At 46.1% G+C, this 18,444-nt stretch overlaps 1 non-coding gene across 1 annotated transcript; it reads left to right on the forward strand.

Moving 5' to 3' along the window:
* Window positions 1–3,439: 3,439 nt before the first annotated feature.
* TRNAQ-UUG (transfer RNA glutamine (anticodon UUG)) lies at window positions 3,440–3,524 on the forward strand. The gene has a single exon. It is a non-coding gene; the product is annotated as a tRNA-Gln (tRNA).
* The last annotated feature ends 14,920 nt before the right edge of the window (window positions 3,525–18,444 follow it).

The raw sequence follows: 18,444 nt of genomic DNA on the forward strand, positions 1-18,444 counted from the left end.
GTTCGAGCCCCGCGTCGGGCTCTGTGCTGACTGCCAGCTCGGAGCCTGGAGCCTGTTTCAGTCTGTGACTCCCTCTCTCTCTGACCCTCCCCTGCTCACGCTGTCTCTCTCTCTCCTAGAAATAAATAAAATATTAAAAAAAAAAAAAAAAGAAATGTTAGAAGGCAGACAATGGCAGAGTCTGCCCATGACTTGAGCAGAAGCATCATATCAAAGACACCATTCCAAGGACAGCCGTGCCCTTGGGGGCTGTACCACCTCGAGCAAATAGCATGTAATACGCTGTTATGGGTTGAAGTGTGTTTCCCTAAAGCTGCTGAAGTTGTAATCCCCCGTACCTGGGGGTCTGACTTATCTGGAAAAGGCCTTTGCAAGTGGTCATGTGGAGATGAGGTCATCATAGCAGCCTTATTCCAACAGGAGTGTTGTGAGAAGGGAATATTTGGACACAGACACTCACACAGTAGACGCCATGTGAAGATTGAAGTCACACCGCCCCAACCAAGGGACACCAAAGCTTGCCAGCAAGCCACAGGGAGCTGGAGACGGGCCTGGGTCCGTGTGGCCCTCACAGCCCCACAAGGTAATCAGCTTTGCCTTGATTTTGGACTTCTGGCCACCAGAACTGGGGGACAGTAAACTTGCATTGATTAAGTCATTAAGTTTATGGTACTTTGTTAGAGTCACCTTAGCAAGCTCATGCGCACTCATTTTTTCCTTCTCTTTCTATTTTTTATTTACGCATCGCTTTGCCCATTGCTTGCTACATACTGTTTACTTCTGGAGTCTCATATATAAAGAAGAGACACCACCTACCATTTCTAGTCCAGACAGGGGCTGCCCACGTTTGTCCATTTTCACCTCCCCTGAAGCAGCACAGGACTAGATACTCTTTCTGACCCCTGTCACCCCAAGCCTTACCGACGCAAACTTTTTATTCATTAAGAGACCTTTGCTTTAATATTGCTTTGTTTATACATTTTCTGTTGCAAGGCTTTTTTTGCATTAATTATGTATGTTTAACATATTATTTCATTACTTATTTATGTTGCATTACATGTTCATTTCAGCGTAGAAGGAAAATATAATTTGCATCCAAGTCTGTACAGTATCACTCTATCCTGCAAACAAATGCACAATCTAATGAGTTCATTAAATGCTGAACAACTAGGTAACTGGTATTTTAAATTATTTATATTGTAGAGAATTCAGTGCAGGATGGCTAACAATGTGTTAAACATGTTTGGCCAAAAAGGGGACAGCTTCGGTGACTCTGTGACACATGGTTGTCCTCTTATAGCTAGAGTGCTCTCCCACCGAAGGCTCGTGAGTCAGCAGCTGTGGTGGTACTTAAGTATCTGTGGCAGGTAGGTGATACATCCCAGCATACGAGGTGCAGGGCAGTCCTGAGTTTTCTGGAACAAAAACTCGAAAGCGTTCTGCTTTTAAGACATATTTCCCCACTTGCTATTGAGTCCTCATGGTCACCAAGGCATAGGATTGAGTGTGAGTGGCAGACAAATCCATCATCTAGTGGAAAAGGCAGGTAAAATAACAAGGCTTGATCAAATGGTTGAGCCAATTAAATTGCATGACCATCTTACTCAGAGTCTCATGGACCTTACGTTTATTACCTTCTACCCTAAGACCTCACACAGAGGTCTATCTACCATCAATAGATTACAGATGAAAAATGATAATCAAGTCTATAAATACCAGACTTGATTATTTTTCTTTTTTGTTATAATAATTTTTATGATATAATGGCCTCAATCCATGATCAACAGCTGGAACATTGTGGCATCACAGGGGGATGTCCATAAATGGCCAGAGTTGAAAGCAAATAACTCCTCATGGCCAGAACTTTAAGCAATGTAAGTATGGCCCACTTTTTTCTAGACCAAAACCCAGCAGAGAAAGCTTTTTCACTGATTTAGCTTTGGCCAGTCGGTTGGCTGGATGGTCAGAGACTTGGAATAAAAATGAGCTCAAAGCTTGCAGAATCCGTATGTGGAAGGATCCTGTAGATGGGCACAAGCTGCGAGGATGTTTGCAAACAATGTGAATGCCTACCAGAGGGCATTTCTGCAGAGGAGGCTGGCAAAACCAGGTGGAAAAGATGACTTGTTCCATCAGGTGTCCCCCTTCCCCGGCCACACTGGTGCCAAGCAAAGTGTCATGACATTTGCTACGAAGCAATGCATGGGCTCCACAACACGGAATGCTCTCACCAGTGTGAGGCTCGCTCCCATTGATGTAGAGTCCCTACCCTGCCACCAGCACATGGGGCCAAGTTGGTTGGATGAAATGCTTTCCATCACAGAAGGGGTAATCATTTGTCCTTCCAGAATAGACGTGAATTTTCGATGTGGATATGACTTTCTGACCTATCGTGCTTCTGCCAGCATGAATATCTGTGGATGTGTGGAATGTCCGATTCACTGTGGTGGTAACTCACCACCGTGGCTCCTGATAGAACAATAAATGTCACAACAAAAGGCATGCAGTAATGGACTTGTGTCCATGGAATTTTCTGGTTTTAGTATATAACCCATCATTGAGAAGCAGATGGTCAGATAAAATAGTAAACTGATCTAACTCTTCAATTGTGGTTCTAGCTAAGAAACAACCTAAAAATCTGGGAACTGAAGGAGAGGAATATATATATATATAGTAATATTTTATATATTAATATATATAAATATAGTAATATTTAATATATAATATGATATAAATATATAATATTTATGTAAATATATTTATATATTATATTTCAAATATATAATATATATTTTAAATCCAGTGACTGTAAAGTGTTGTTTCTCTCACGGGCAGTATGGACAAATCCTGAAATCCAAGAGGAGGAAACTGATGTTCCCTCTTACAATCCTTTCTCCCAGCACACATAGCGACATGCTTACAGAATATTTTGTCCTGTACTCCCCTCTTTAAGCCTCACTGAATTAGGGCAGGGCCAGGTTTAGAGTAAGACAAGCAAGAGAGTTGCCTCAACTGTCAAATTTAAAGGGCGCCATGGGACACCTGGATGGTTCAGTTGGTTAAGCATCTGACTCCTGATGTTGGCTCAGGTCACGATCTCCCCATTTGTGGGTTTCAGCCTTGTGTCATGCTCCCTGCTAACAGCAGAGCCTGCTTGGGATTCTCTCTCTCCCTCTCTGTCTGCCCCTCTCCTGCTCTCTCTCTCTCTCTCAAAATAAATAAGCATTTAAAAGTAAAATTTAAAAAAATAAAATAGAATTTAAAGGTCACCCAAAATTCAGTCATCAGGATAGATTACGTTTTAATGTAATATTTAAAAAATAAATAAATGTTCATTCAAAAAATCTCTGATGAACAAAATGTCAGAAATTTAAATAAAGATAGGCTTGGTAACCTGAAGTTAATTCAACTTTATTTAAGGCTGTCACTTGATCAGGACGCCTGGGTGGCTTAGTTGGTAAAGTGTCTGACTTTGGCTCAGGTCGTGATCTCACGGTTTGTGGGTTCGAGCCCCGTGTTGGGCTCTGTGCTGACAGCTCAGAGCCTGGAGTGTGCTTTGGATTCTGTGTCTTCTTCACTCTCTGCCCCTCTCCCGCTCATGCTCTGTCTCACTTTGTCTCTCAAAAATAAATAAATGTAAAAAGAGAGAGAGAGAAAGAGAGAGAGACTGTCACTTGATGAAGAGAAAGTGTTAAAAATGGCAGTTCTCTCCGTTGAAACCAGGAAATGAAAAAGATGATACTGGAGATATTATTGATGAGTTTTTCTATTAAAGCCAGAAAAGTAGTGTTGTAACGAATTCTGCTTTTGATAGAAGTGAAATATTTGAATTTCATGCTGTAAGTTTCAATATACCTACTTTCAATTTCTCAATAATTTTTAAGTATTTTAATGCAGAAAAGAACTAATGAAAACAAAATACATAAAATCTTGTATATATGGGCCCACACTTCTCCTTCTGCTTCAGGTTCCAATATACCTTTGCTAATGTCCGATCTTGTCTTCATTTAAAGTGTTGATAGGGGCGCCTGGTGGCTCAGTCAGTTAAGCGTCCGACTTTCGCTCAGGTCATGATCTCGCGGTTCGTGGGTTCGAGCCCCGCGTCGGGCTCTGTGCTGACTGCCAGCTCGGAGCCTGGAGCCTGTTTCAGTCTGTGACTCCCTCTCTCTCTGACCCTCCCCTGCTCACGCTGTCTCTCTCTCTCCTAGAAATAAATTAAAAAATATTTTAAAAAAATAAATAAAATGTTGATAATTTTGCTCATAGTGGATTTTTTGCATTGATTTTGATTTTTTAAATATTGCATTAAAATATTATTTATAGATTTTGGTTCCCCTTAAATTTTGTGCTTGGGGCAAATGCTTCCCTTGTTTCCCAGAATTCCAATCCTGAATCTTAGTTCTTATACTGGGATTCTCCAGAGACATAGATCAATAGCCTGTTGCTATGGTTTTTTGGTTTTGTTTTGGTTTTTATTTGGTTTTTTGTTGTTGTTTTTTTTTTAGTAAGGATTTGGCTTCCACCATTATGAAAGCTCGGGGATCCCAAGATCTGCAGTTGACAAGCTGGAGACCCAGAAGAGCTGAGGGTGTAGTTCCAGTCTGAACGCTGGTAGACTAGAGAACCAAGAAGAACCAGTGTTTTGGTTTGAGTCAGAAGGCTAGATAAAGACCTGTGTCCCAACTCAAGGTGGACAGACGGGCAGAATTCCCCCTTGTGCACAGGATGGCCAGCCTTCTTTGTTCTGTTCAGGTCATCCAATTGCTTGGATGAGGTCCATCCAAGTTAGAGAAGATAAGTTGCATTACTCAGTCTACCAATTCCAATATTAAACTCACCCAGCAGCACCCTCACAGACACACCCAGAGCAATCTTTGGCCAAATATCTGGGTGGCCCAGTCAACTTGACCCATAAAACTATCATATTTCCCAAGAGAGGAGTGATTCTATCAGGTCACACGACAATGGTACCGCTGAATCAGAGTTGGGACAGTGGCCACTCTAATGTCCCCAGGCTATGCATTTGCTAGAGTAAATGATTCTAAGTCCACAGAATGCTCAAGTATGATTGTGACTGAACTAGCAGAGAAACCAACAAGATCCAGATGTAGGCCTAGAGACTTCTGAAGCGTTGAGCCTCCTTTCCTTGTAGGTGAGAGCATGCAGGTGAGTTGCATTTCCTAAGCCAGGAACCTGCAGGTGTTAGGCTGGAAAGGGATTGAAACATAGGTAGAAAGATGGACATGAATGCCAACTAGCCCAAGAGGTGGACTGCTTGGATCAATCACCTATTGTGTCTCAGCTCCAGGACTATGTCATGCTGACCCTGCAACTCTGAGGCCACCTCTCTCACTTTCTCACCCATTTCCTCTTAAGTGCTGCGGGTGGAGACACGAACAAGGACAGGAAAGGCATATCCCTCCTGGTTCAAACTCCCCTAAGCATCTCCCCACCCACCCCCAGCCCAGGACAGCTATGGCTCAAGGCTCTCACTTCCTTGGGCACTAACTCCCACAACCAGCTACACACCACACTCGTGGTGTTTTGGGGTCTACATATGGTGACTCACTCTCCGATCTAAACACAACTGTCCCTTAGTTCTGAGGTCTGAACACCAGCCTTGTGGGGGCGCCCTTCCAACCCTCAAAGTTGATCATTCAGAGTCTTCCTTGTGTTTCCCCAAACTGTGGAGGCATTGGCAGCTTCCTTCACTCACTGATAAGTGGGTTACCCAACCCTTGGCAGTGTTAGGTGTTTCTGAGATTTACCAATACCTGGGTTACTCCCTTTTACCGTTCCAGATGTTCAGCATCTGTATATACAGTTATCTGTGTCCTCTCTGTTGGAAACAGTTCCCATGGTTTCTGCTTTCCCAACTGCATCTGATGGATTCAGCTCCTCTGAGGAAGTCCACACTTCCGGTATTCGGAATATTCCTCCAGCACACCTTGCGAGTCTTAGAACTGAAGCCAGTTCCTTCTGAGATGGGCTATGACCCACCAGAGAAGTGCAGGAAAGTGAGCATGGGTTCTGCCAGGCCTTCACTTGCTTTGGGGAGGAAAGAAATAACACAATGAAGACATTGGATTGTGATGAGCCCAGGTCTGACAGAAACCACAGAATGCATTATAACCTCTCAGCAGTGAAGGGACGGTCTGCAGGAGAAAAAAAGCCAGGGTTCCAGTTTACAGAATGACTTTCAGAGAATCTCCTGGAAAAGTGTGTAGCATGGAAGGTGATTTTTAGCCTGCTATATTGGACTCTGACTTTCTAAAGAAAATAAAACTCTTCCTGGAGAAAAACGATCCCCAATATAGATAAATGGCTTCAGAATTTCTGGAGGCCCGCTGGGAGCAAACTCCTAGGGAGCCCCAGGACTGGGTGCCAAAGTCAGAGATCCAGGACCCAGTCTTCAAGGTCACCCCCAGCCTGCGCTGTACCTAATGTCCTGTAGCTTTTTAGGACTTTGGGAGGTGAAAGCCTCCCATCAAGTGACAATCTGGCTAAGGAAATGCTGGTCTGAGCAGCCATCTTGCAAGAATGTTCTGAAACAAGAACTTCTATATCCAAATATAGATAGTTCCTCTCTCCTTTCACTGGGGGAAGGTTTCCCAAAGATAGAACAGCATGTGACACAACTACACTCCCAAGGACGGAGCAGAACATAAAGTCATGGGTGATGACAGAATTACACAGGTAAATTGTAGCAGTCGACCTCAGCGTGTCAAGTGCAATTTCAGTGTCTGTCTTGGGAATGATGGGTGACTATGTCAGCAAAACCAGGCACTAGTTCCAGCCAACAAAAATACCATCCTCACTGGACAGCAATGAACCCAGCAACGCTTGACATCTTGAAAATGGGACATTGGGAGCTGCTGCTGTGGATTTCTTTGCGTCCTGATGTCTCATGCTGAGGACGCACGTGAATGACGTGAATCATACGGGGCAGCTGAGGCAAGACAACTAACTCGAGACGCACAAGTCTGAGCCTCTTGTGGCTGACCTGTGCTTTTGCAAGTCATGATCTGGGCGGATTGGCAACCACAGGTAGCTCCGATGCTACACGAATTCCTTTTCTTTATATTGTTCGATCTCTGAAACAAACAAGATGGATGGGTTCGGAGCAATCGGTGCCCTGCGACCGTACCTCCTGATCCCAATGCTGTGGCTGCTGCCAAGATGCCATCTTGATGGTCCAGGGTCATCCTTATTTTCTGCACTCTTGATCATGTTTAAAATGTATTCAGTTCTTTCAGTATCTGATAGAACCCTCAACGTAACACGTGAGAGTCTTCGGGGATATTTAACACATCACCCCCTTACTTGCAAAGGTGATGTGTTCTGTGAGTACCGTGCACAGGGGGGCTCATTATCTCCTTGTTGATTGTGATCCTATCAATTCAGTTTTCTTAAAGTGCATTTAAGACCTGAATCTGCATGTTCACAGGCACGTTTGCCAAGTAAAACAAATCTCCCTCAACCACTGATATGTAAAGACAACTGCAAAGTTCTTCTTTAAAAAAAAAAAGATTTGAAGCCACGGAGCATCAAATCTTACTTTATGAAATTTATCATTTTATAATCATAGGAAACATGTTTATTTTTCCTTGAGGTTCCTTCATTCTTTCCTCACAGTCGTCTGGTTTCTGAGATGGATTTTTTTCCAGTAGAACAGCAGTTTCGAAACGTTTAGAACCCAAGGTGCACTGAGTATGTGCTGCTCTGAGGGAGAACTCAGGCCACGGACAGGTACACCCCAACACCGCTCATGGCTCAATATGAAACATGGGGCATGTCACCCAGCCCCAAGATTTCGACAACGAATTTATTGCCCCTGAATCATCTCAACATAGTGTATAATATAAGAGCGCTTTCTGACATGGACAAAAAATGTCAGATATATTTTTGCCCATTTTACAATTATGCCCAGAGTCACCCTTAGCTTCTTTAAGTTAAAAATTCCAGGAAAAAAAATACCCTAAGCTTGTGTCTTCCTTTCTATGCTCTTCAGATTTAGACGAGTTCATTTCCTACTCTTCTTTGAGAATACTTACTTGTGCGGTACTAAGATTTCTTTTGTATAAAACGTGGCTCATTTTCTGATGACTCTAGTTTAAGGTAATGTGGCCCTGCCATAAATGATCTCCCACCACCTCCATAGGTACGGTGAACACAAATTATCTCTGAATTCTGTATGAGTTCGGGAACCACAGTGTTTCAGTGGGAACAGTTCATGGCCAACACCTGGTAGAAATGAATGTCTGCAATGGCAAAGACATTCAAGAGGCATAAGGTGCTCCAAGACAGTTCATCAAGTTGCAGAGAGGCCAGTAAAATCCAAGTTAATACAGGCATGGCCACGCCATAGGTCTCCCAAAGCTGTTGTGGCCTTGGGGACATTGGCCATCCTTATATAAGACAAAAGATACTTATTAGAATTGAAAGCCAAGACCCCCCTGAGTAGCTCAGTCTGTTAAGTGTCCAACTTTGGCTCAGGTCATGATCTCACAGTTTGTGAGTTTGAGCCCCACATCAGACTCTGTGCTGACAGCTCAGAGTCTGGAACCCGCTTTGGATCCTCTGTCCCCTTCTCTCTCTGCCCCTCCCAAGCTCTCTCTCTCTCTCTCTCTCTCTCTCAAAAATAAATAAACATTGGGGCACCTGGGTGGCTCAGTCAGTTAAGCTTCTGACTTCAGTTCAGGTCATGATCTCACAGTTTGTGGTTTCGAGCCCCACCTTGGGCTCTGTGCTGACAGCTCAGAGCCTGGAGCCTGCTTCAGATTCTGTGTCTCATTCTCTCTCTGCCCCTCCCCCACTAGTTGCTCTGCCTCTCTGTCTCTCAAAAATAAATAAATGTAAAAAATTTTAAAGAGAAATAAATAAGTAAACATTAACATTTAAGAATTGAAAACCAATTATTTTCAAACGCCGGATATATTTATATTGATTGTGTGGTTGGGGTTCGAGTTCAAAGATGCAGACCCTCTCCAGAACACAAGCGAAGACCGCAGGCAGCAAGAGGGATTTGGATGTCAGAAAGAAAGGGCGCCCAAGCAAGGACAGGCCCAAAGAGTGCAGGCAGGGAATGAGCAATACACCATCAAGGCTGGTCCTACGGGGTCAAAATCTCTCCTGCTGTACCTCCTTCTGGGACTTCCTGGAGCTTTGCTCGGTTATCTCTGAGAATAATTGCTTTCTGTGGCCAGAGAAGCACACAAGGCCTCTGTGGAATAAGTCACCTTGCTGTGCGCCAGACATCAGGTAAGGAGAGTAGAAATGTACAGGCTGGTGGGAAGGTTACACAGCAAATCAGGAGCTAGTGGCAGACACTCAGCAAAGCCCAGAAGTCCCGCTGGCTCTGAGAAATTGGAGCAGCTTACCAATTCAGAAAACTGTCACTGAAACAGAGAAAGAAAAGTGTTTTTCAGATTTCCATTTACGGCTGCAAAATACAAGACGGGTCTCTACCAATTGTGCTGTTGTTGTTTTAAAACAGCATGTTTATTGAAGAAAAAAGCAACAATTAAATAGGGAAACAATAAAAGGAGACAAGGAAGCAGACAAGCTATTAATTCCTGGCCCAAGTGGACGCTGTTTCTTACCAGAGGGTCAGTTAGCCATAGCAACGCCATTTACCCGGAGCCTTGATTTTCAGCGACATCGATTTTGTGTTAGCACATAGCTGGAATAAAAGCCCATGAACTGAAACTCTAATTTTTTAATTTTTTTTAAATGTTGTATTTATTTCTGAGAAAGAGAGAGAGAGAGAGAGAGAGAGACAGCGTTAGCAGGGAAGAATCAGAGAGAGAGGGAGATACAGGATCTGAAGCAGGCTCTAGGCTCTGAACTAGCCGTCAGCACAGAGCCCGACGCCAGGCTTGAACCGACGAACCATGAGATCATGAACTGAGCCGAAGTCGGACGCTTAACTGACTGAGCCACCCAGACGCCCCAAACTGAAACTTTTAGAACCAACTTACCTTGGAAAATTGTACATGAAATATATAGGCCTTTCTTTTGTTTATCTCTACTGTCTGTGCACAGTGCTCATGCGCATCCTACGCACGATGCTTTCTGGTGGGCCACTGAGCTGTGTGTGTGTGCTGTGCAACAAGTCAGCCACAAACTTAACCACTAAAGACAACCCAGGTTTATCAGTTTACAGTTCTGGAGGGCAGAAATCTGACATAGGAATCGGCAGCCTCAATTCTTCATGTGTCAGCAGGCAGTGGTCCTTCCTGCCGGGTCTAAGGAAGAATCTGTGTCCTGAAGGCAGAATTCAACGCCTCNCACAACACAGGGAGTACAGTCAATACTACTGTAATAACGTTGCAGCGGGACAGACGGTGCATGAGCCCTGAGTGACGTATAAAACTGTAGCATCACTGAGTTGTACACCTGAAACTAATACAACAATGTACCTCCACCATGTTTCAATTACAACAGTGAAATAATTCTACTAGTCTCCGTCTTTAGTTCTAAAATATCACNATACTGAAATAACGTTGCAGCGGGACAGACGGTGCATGAGCCCTGAGTGAACTCCACCATGTTTCAATTACAACAGTGAAATAATTCTACTAGTCTCCGTCTTTAGTTCTAAAATATCACCTTCTGTACATGTTCCTAGAAGTATCACTCTTCTCAAAATATTCCTTAATGTGTGTGTATGTATATATATTTCTGAAAGAAAAAAAGAAAGAGAGAGAGAGAGAGAGGAAAGAAGGAACGAAGGAAGGAACGAAGGAAGGAAGGGAGAGCAGAACTCTTCTGCAGTTTCTTTCAGGATGATGATCTCCACCAAGACCGGGAACAATCAGTGTCCTTGATGTCACATCAGAACCGGTCCTTGCTTCTCTACATGAGTCTGGATGAGGGTTGAGAGAGACAAGCCCAGCAGTCACTTCTGGTCGACATGAGAACTTCTATAGCATTTTGAAATGTACCCCTGAAAATGTTACAACACAGACCCTGGCCCGAGCAACCCCATTTTTGAAGAACCATTTCACTTTTGGAGGATCAAAAAACCCTGGAAAACAGTCTGAATGTCCAACCGCAGCTAAAAGTTTAATTAATGAATAGCCTTGACCTTCACACTAGGGGATATTATGTTGCTACTTGTGTTAAGTGATGCCACCTTTGCCTTTATTTCCGAGAATATTAATTACGCAGTTTTGAAAAAGTGTTTCTGCTTTCTGCATTGTCCGCTTTTCTTCCTCACTTCTTCCTTTCTCCTCCGTCTAGTACGTGACTTTCGTTGGATCCCCGCTTTCACCCTGCCCCCCTCCCCCCTGTGCTCGGCTCTGCCCGCGGCCTCTGAGAACAGACGTGCACAGGCGAGGAAGAGGAGGCGGCTGAAGGGGGCCTCCAGGTGCGGGCTGGGCTGTGCAGCTGGGAGTTTCTGTTTCAGAGTCAGACTCAGATGCCCGTTCCTCCCCTGCCCTCCATCCATGCTTCGGGGTGCTCCTGTCTACATTCGGCTCCCCAGTTCCCGGCCAGTACAGGGTCTGTGGCACAGAACGACCCGCGGTGCTCGCTTAGGGTGTGGGACTCACCAGTTCTGGGGTCTCTAAGGCGATTCATTCAGCCCTCTGCGTCTCAGCTCTTGTTTCCTGTGGTTTATCCATCTTAACTCCTTTATTGTCGTCTAGGAGGGCGACAGGAGGGATGGAGGTGAGCAAGTGTGTTCAGGCGGCCATCTTGAACTGAAGGTCCTTGTCGCCGTTGGCTGGGGCTGCCATTGCGAAGTCCCATAGCCTGGGCGGCTCGCACAGCAGCCATTTGTGTCTCCCAGTTCTGGAGGCTCGAAGCCCCAGATCACGGTCCGGCAGAGGCGGTTGCTGGACCTTCTTCTCCCTGTGCCCACACATGGCCCTTGGCTACGCTTGTGTGTCGCTGGCAGGACCCCGTCCCACGGGGTCAGTGCCCCACCCTGACAACCTCACTGCACCACGCACCACTTTTGTCAGTGGCCCGTCTAGAAACCCACCCAGGTCCTCGGGACCGGGGGCTAGTGCTTCAACACAGGAGTGGCTCCGTGTTGCATAAACCCGTGTGGCAGGGGGTGTGTGTGTGTGTGTGTGTGAGCGTGCCAGATGGAAAGGGGCCACGCGTTCTTCACGTGAGACTTGTGGCCAATGAAAATTGCAAAGCCGCTGTCCTAGACAGTCCCTCTCCCCGCATTAGAAGGCAGGCGGGTCTGTGGCCACCTCCAATGCTAGCATGCTTCTAGATGCTCCGCACAGGAGAGAGGTCAGTGTCCCGATGGAAGAATCGGTCTCCTCAGGGCTTCCACTGCTTCCTTCCTTCTTACTGAAAACATGCACACACACACACACACACACACACACACACACACACGACANTCAGGGACCACAAGATCATGACCTGAGCCGAAGTCGGACACTTAACCGACTGAGCCACCCAGGCGCCCCGAAGTGCTTTTACTCTTCAGAGAGAAGAGCAAAACAAAACTTGTTCTGATTGCCTCTGAAAAATAGTTTCCTTTTATGTTGAAGTGGGATATTTTGCTACTTCTGGTTTGACTTGCGAAAACCGCTCTTGGTGTGGAAAGAAGACACAGGGAAGGACCCGGGGAGCGCTCAGGCATGTCCTAAACTAGGCACCGACCGGCTACTAGAACGTGCTGTAGTTTTGTGTCAGTCTCTTTGTGTTAAGTGCGATTTGATGGAGAAGGTTTATTCCAGCAAGCTGAGCCCTAAACTTATTTCCGTTTCTTTCATTTGTGTTCCAGATTGGACTCGCTTGGAGAGCCTCTCTGCTTACACACGCCCTGGGGGCTCTGAGCCACACTGAGTGTGTACAGGAGGCAACCAAAATTAATAAATAACTTTAGTTTTCAGCATGTTTCAGACAATACGTTTCTCACTGAGCCAGGCCTCCAAGATTCTCGTCACAGGCAGAGGTGGTGAGGCCATTTGACACAAACACACTTTCTCAGGAGCCCACGGAGGTGGCCGCCTAGAAGGTTTGGAGGCGCTGTCTGGACTGGGAGTGACCGGGAGGGAAAGACAGGACAATTTTACTCACTTCCCAAGCAGAAAAGAGATTCTGCCTCAATATCATTGAATGTCTGGTTCAATTTATATTGAAAACGAAGAACAGGATAACTTGGATCATAATTTTGATGCCAAATTGCCCCAAATAGTGCTTCTAATACCTCTTCAGGCTTACTTCTACCAAGAAGTCTTTTGAGAAGATTCACAGAATAAGAACAGTCCAGAGAAAAGATAATCAACATGTAAATAGATCACCAAGAAAACAATGTATGGAAGAAAAGCCTGGCAGAGTCCTTTCTGTTGCTGAGCGAACGAGGTGAGTTCATCATGTTTGCTTCCTAGACACGGATTCTTCCCTGCAGTTCTGCCCGTTGGGTTTTCACATGAAGATTTTCATGTACCTGTTGATTTCCATCTGAATATGCAATCAGGGACCAATTTAGGTGCCCACTGGAAGTGACAACATTTCCTTTTTGAAGTATTTGAATCAAATAAAGCTGATGAATGCCCACCGCGGGATTCCACAGTGCGTCTGATTTGACATTTCCAAGTAACTGGAGCCTGGGGTTGGGTGTCACTTGCGTAAGAAGAGGAAAAGGAAGTGCTTTGTACTCAATGCAAATATAGATGCTGTTATTTCAGAAGAGCGATGTTTACTTGGTTTTCCAGCCTTTGTAACAAAGTTTTCTGATTTTTGTAAGTGTAACTTTTTCATAACCTATTCTGTAATTACTGTCAAGGCTTCCTTAGAAAATTCATTTGCTGATCAATGTGTGTGTGAATCAAGGTCACAGACAACTGGGGCAGGGAGGGAAATAATGCGGCGGTGGCTGCCAGGTGGCAAAGGACCTTCCCCAGCCCCTCCCACTTGTGCCCAGGGTGGGGGTGGCCAGTCTGGAGTGGCCCCTGACTTGTCTCTCCCTTCTCCCTCACTCCCTACGCAGAAGGACTGAACATTTGTTAGCTCTTAAACCTGTCTTTTCTCATGCCGGGAGCCTACTTAAAATGCCGTCCGTTTGTGCCTGGCTAATTCTTTTTTTTTTTTTTTTTTAATTTTTTTTGTAATGTTTTTTATTTATTTCTAGGAGAGAGAGAGAGAGAGAGAGACAGCGTGAGCAGGGGAGGGTCAAAGAGAGAGGGAGTCACAGACTGAAACAGGTTCCAGGCTCTGAGCTGGCAGTCAGCACAGAGCCCATTTGTGCCTGGCTAATTCTTTTTTTTTTTTTTTAATTTTATTGTAATGTTTTTTATTTATTTCTAGGAGAGAGAGAGAGAGAGAGAGACAGCATGAGTAGGGGAGGGTAAGAGAAAGAGAGAGATACAGACTCCGAAACAGGCTCCAGGCTCTGAGCTGGCTGTCAGCACAGAGCCCGACGCAGGGCTCGAACCCACGAACCACCAGATCATGACCTGAGCGAAAGTCGGACGCTTAGCCGACTGAGCCCCCCAGGCGCCCCGTGCCTGGCTTATTCTTCTTACGAAAAGGCTAACCCGCCAGGCTTGTCCTGAGGGCCTGTCCGGTTCTCCTCTGCTCACGTCCCCCTTGCTGCTCACAGCTGACCTGGTTATCTGGACGGCTTGTAACAGGGCAGCCAGGGGGTCGGTGTGGCAGGCACAGCCGTGGGCAGCGAGGCTGAGACTGGAGCGGTGCCCCGGGATCCAGGAAGGCGGGGGCCCTCAGGAGCCAGCAGGGCGGCGGCCGGGTCCATCACCACCAGCCCCTCCCTGAGCCCTGGGCGACAGCCCGCCCGCACCTTGACTGCAGCACCTTAAGACTCACTTCGGACTTTTGACTTCCCAGGCGTGAGGCCATCAGGCAAGGGGAGCAGCTGCAGGGCACGAGTATGTGATTCAAAGGTAGGCATTATGAACTGAAAGATGACCGCCGTGCCCGTGGTATAAGAGCTAGGAGCCTAGGGGACGCTGCCGTCTTCCGGGGGCTGGCGAGTAGTTCTGCAGGGCCGGGCGCCGCCCTCGCCCCGTCCACACTGCCTGTCCGCAGGCTTGTCCCTTCCGCAGGTCCGTACCCGTCACCTTTCCGGGCAGGCTCCAATGTGCTTTCCTCCTCTTCAGAAAGCCCTCTGCACGTTCACCAGCGTCTATCCACCTGCATTTCCAGTCTCGCAGCGGGTATAACCTCTCCTTCCTCTCCCTTGAGCCACAGGGTACTTACACCTGCGACACGCGATCCGAGTTTTCACACGGGCAGTCCTCTGCAGCCCGTCTTCCGTCCCCAGCTGCCCCGCCAAGGTCCCTGTGGTGAAACAGCAATGGAAGCAGCTTTGGGGGCAAGGCTTCCACCCGCCCACGTGCCCGCCCCACCCCATGGAGCGCCGTTCTGCCCCTTCGCACCAAGCTCTTTCCATCGCACATCTCACGCAATCTCGCTGGTCAGACGCTTTGTAGAAGGTTCCTTGATTTGGGTTTGCCTGACGTTTTCTCATGGTTAGACTGAGGTTCTGCACTTTTGGCAAGAAGAGCAGGGAAGTGATGTGTCCCTCGACCCTGTTTGCCTTGAGGAGACCCAGGGGTGGGTGTGTGTGTGTGTGTGTGTGTGTGTGTGTGTGTGGTAAGGAAAGGTGCTCTTTCCCAGAGAGAAAGCTCGTGCCAGTCCTATTGTAGGGGCAGCAGGGAAGGAAGGAAGAGAGAAATGTGATCTGGAGTGTGGAGATGGGCTGCTGCCCGGAGACCTTGTTCAATCACACAGCGTGGGGCACCCTGCACTGGGGGCAGCCATCTTGACTTTTATCTTTTCAAGAGTGGGGTCTAAAATACCCTTGTTTTAGGTGCTCCTGGGTGGCTCGGTCAGCTGGGTGTCTGACTTTGGCTCAGGTCATGATCTCGTGGTCCCTGAGTTTGAGCGCCATGTCAGGCTCTGTGCTGACAGCTCAGAGCCCGGATCCTGCTTCAGATTCTGTGTCTCCCTCTCTCTTCCCCCCCCCCACTCATATTCTGTCTCTCTGTCTCTCATTCTCTGTGTGTGTATCTCTCTCTCTCAAAAATAAATAAACATTTAAAAACTAAAAAAATACAATACCATTGTTTCAGGAGAATTTGCTGTGTTTAGGTGTCTCCTGAGCTGTCTGGTCTTGTTTTTCTGGATTCTTCCTCACTGAAGTCTCCTGATTCCTTTTCTAATGGGCCTCAAGCTTTTCCCAGCTTTACTTTCTTTCTTTTGTTCCCCGGGTTTGTTTATTTTTGAGAGAGAGAGAGAGAAAGTGTATGAGCAGAGGAAGGGCAGAGAGAGAGGGAGAGAGAGAACCCCAAGCAGGCTCTGCACTGTCATGACCTGGGATCATGACCTGAGCTGAAGTCAAGAGTTGGACACTTAACTGACTGAGCCCCCCACCCCCACCCCAGGTGTCCCTTCCCAGCTTTACTTGCAACCCTTAATTCCCAGCACCTTTCCCAGCGGTCAGGGAAACGAGAAAGACTTCAGCTCTCTTGTTGTGTTAGAAGCTGCTGCTTTGATGTGTGTTGGTCAGATAAGCACACAGACTGCCAGCACGAGGCAATTGATGACGTCGCCCTTGCTCTCTCCACCTTACTACAGCCTCAGTCCATCCCAGAGCATGCGTGATTCCTCTCTCCCCGATACTCTCGGGTTACTTGTATTGTTCTTAACCAACTATAACTGGGCATAAAAAATGTATTGCGGACCTTCTGAACCAAAGCACCAACCAAAAGCTTTATCTTCGTAGTGTAAAGGCCCCGGCTCTTACTCAAAGTCCCACTAGGGTTTGGCAGAGAGGATATGGGAAGGCTTATCTTGCTGGATCCGCCCAGGCGCGTGTCTGGCACCGGTCCAGATTCTATGAAATCTCAGGTTTCCAGAAGCTCGGTCTCAGTACGTGCAAATCTGATGCTTATTAAACAAGGATTCACAAATTCAGATTTGCTGTGGGTCCTTTTCACTCACAATTTCTCTTCTCCAAGTGACGCTGTTTGCTTCTAAACGAGTTTGTGGAAGGAGTGGGGTATAGGGTTGACCTAAAAGCTACGTAGGTACAATAACTCGAAAGAGTTTATACCTTTAATTCTAACACGCCAGAAGACAGCGCGCTGTTCCTTCAGTGCACGCTACTGCCCACTGTCACTGGCCATGCCACCGCCACGTGCACTGTCACCAGCCGGGTCCCCGAGAACGACTAAACCTCAGGCAATCACCTGTGCCACCTTCGTATCTGTACCTTCTTTCTTCTAATCTATGTTTTGCTTCCCATCAACACATCCCTTCTTTATGGAATCTTCCCTTTCTGAGACCCTATTTAGATGAACTAAATTGTAACATATTGAATTCATTAAACTGGGAATTGCTCTTCCCCATTACTAATTTGAAAACCAGAGAAGTAGGATTATTCTGTTTCTCTCTTCAACAGCAAACAGAACTAAATTACTTTTTTATGTATGTGATGAAGCGCGCATGTGTGTGTGTGTGTGTGTGTGTGTGTGTGTGTATGCGTGTGAAGATTTTCAACTAAAGGAAGCTTCCTCATTCTAACAGAATGCCTACTTCTTGGATTAAATACTTTTCAATAATACAAGAGGCCCCAGTTATGTTTGAAGCATCTCTTTGCCTTAAGAACGGGGACAGCCTCACCCGTGTAAACACGTGAGAACGTGGCCTCCATCAGGGCATTTTGTGGCCCGTGGTAGATAGTCATTTATTATGGGGTACACTGAATGCAAACTTTGTTGTGATTTTTATTTGAATTAGGAGACAAAGCCCTATTTTAAAATTCACTTTCACTGTGAACTACAGTTAGAAGCAGAAAGAAAAAAAAAAGCATTCAACACTTCAAATAATTCTTCTTTTATGTTACATAACCAGTCAAGGGCTGTCCATGCTCACTGTGGTTCAAGGCTTAAGAATAAAAGCTTCCCCCGAAAAGCAGTTATTGCCTTACATTGTGAAATACAAATCTATCAGATACCAATTCTATTTCCAATGCACTTTCTCAGAAGAGAAGGGAGTAAAGATGAGAAGTCTAAACAGAGATTTTCCCCATTTCTCTCAAAATGACGGATGCTGGCAGCAAGCACATACACACGCAGGAAAGAAAACTGGTTCTAATTACTATTTCTTGATGTTTTCACAAAATGCCAAAAAGAAACACGTTGTTAGAGTTGATAAAAATCAGTTTCCCCTGGAGTCTTTTATTTTATTTTTAATTAAATTTTTTTTTCTGGCAGAAATGGCCATGAACTACCTGCTGGCGGGGCCCAAGGAGCCACAGGCAGGGGTGTCCTGTGCGTGAGTCCGCAGCCTCCACGCCTCCCTCCTGCTTAGTAAATCGCACAGACCTCAGGGAGGGCAAAACACTGTCAGTGCAAAACTTTCAAGAGCGAAAGAGAATCCAAGAGCAATTTAATTTGGGGAAACAGAACATAATGAGGCTCAAACAACCTAATTTATCCCTGAAGC

This window comes from Crocuta crocuta, unplaced genomic scaffold (genome assembly GCF_008692635.1).
Source record: "Crocuta crocuta isolate KB4526 unplaced genomic scaffold, BGI_CrCroc_1.0 scaffold89, whole genome shotgun sequence".
Taxonomy (NCBI): Eukaryota; Metazoa; Chordata; class Mammalia; order Carnivora; family Hyaenidae; genus Crocuta; species Crocuta crocuta.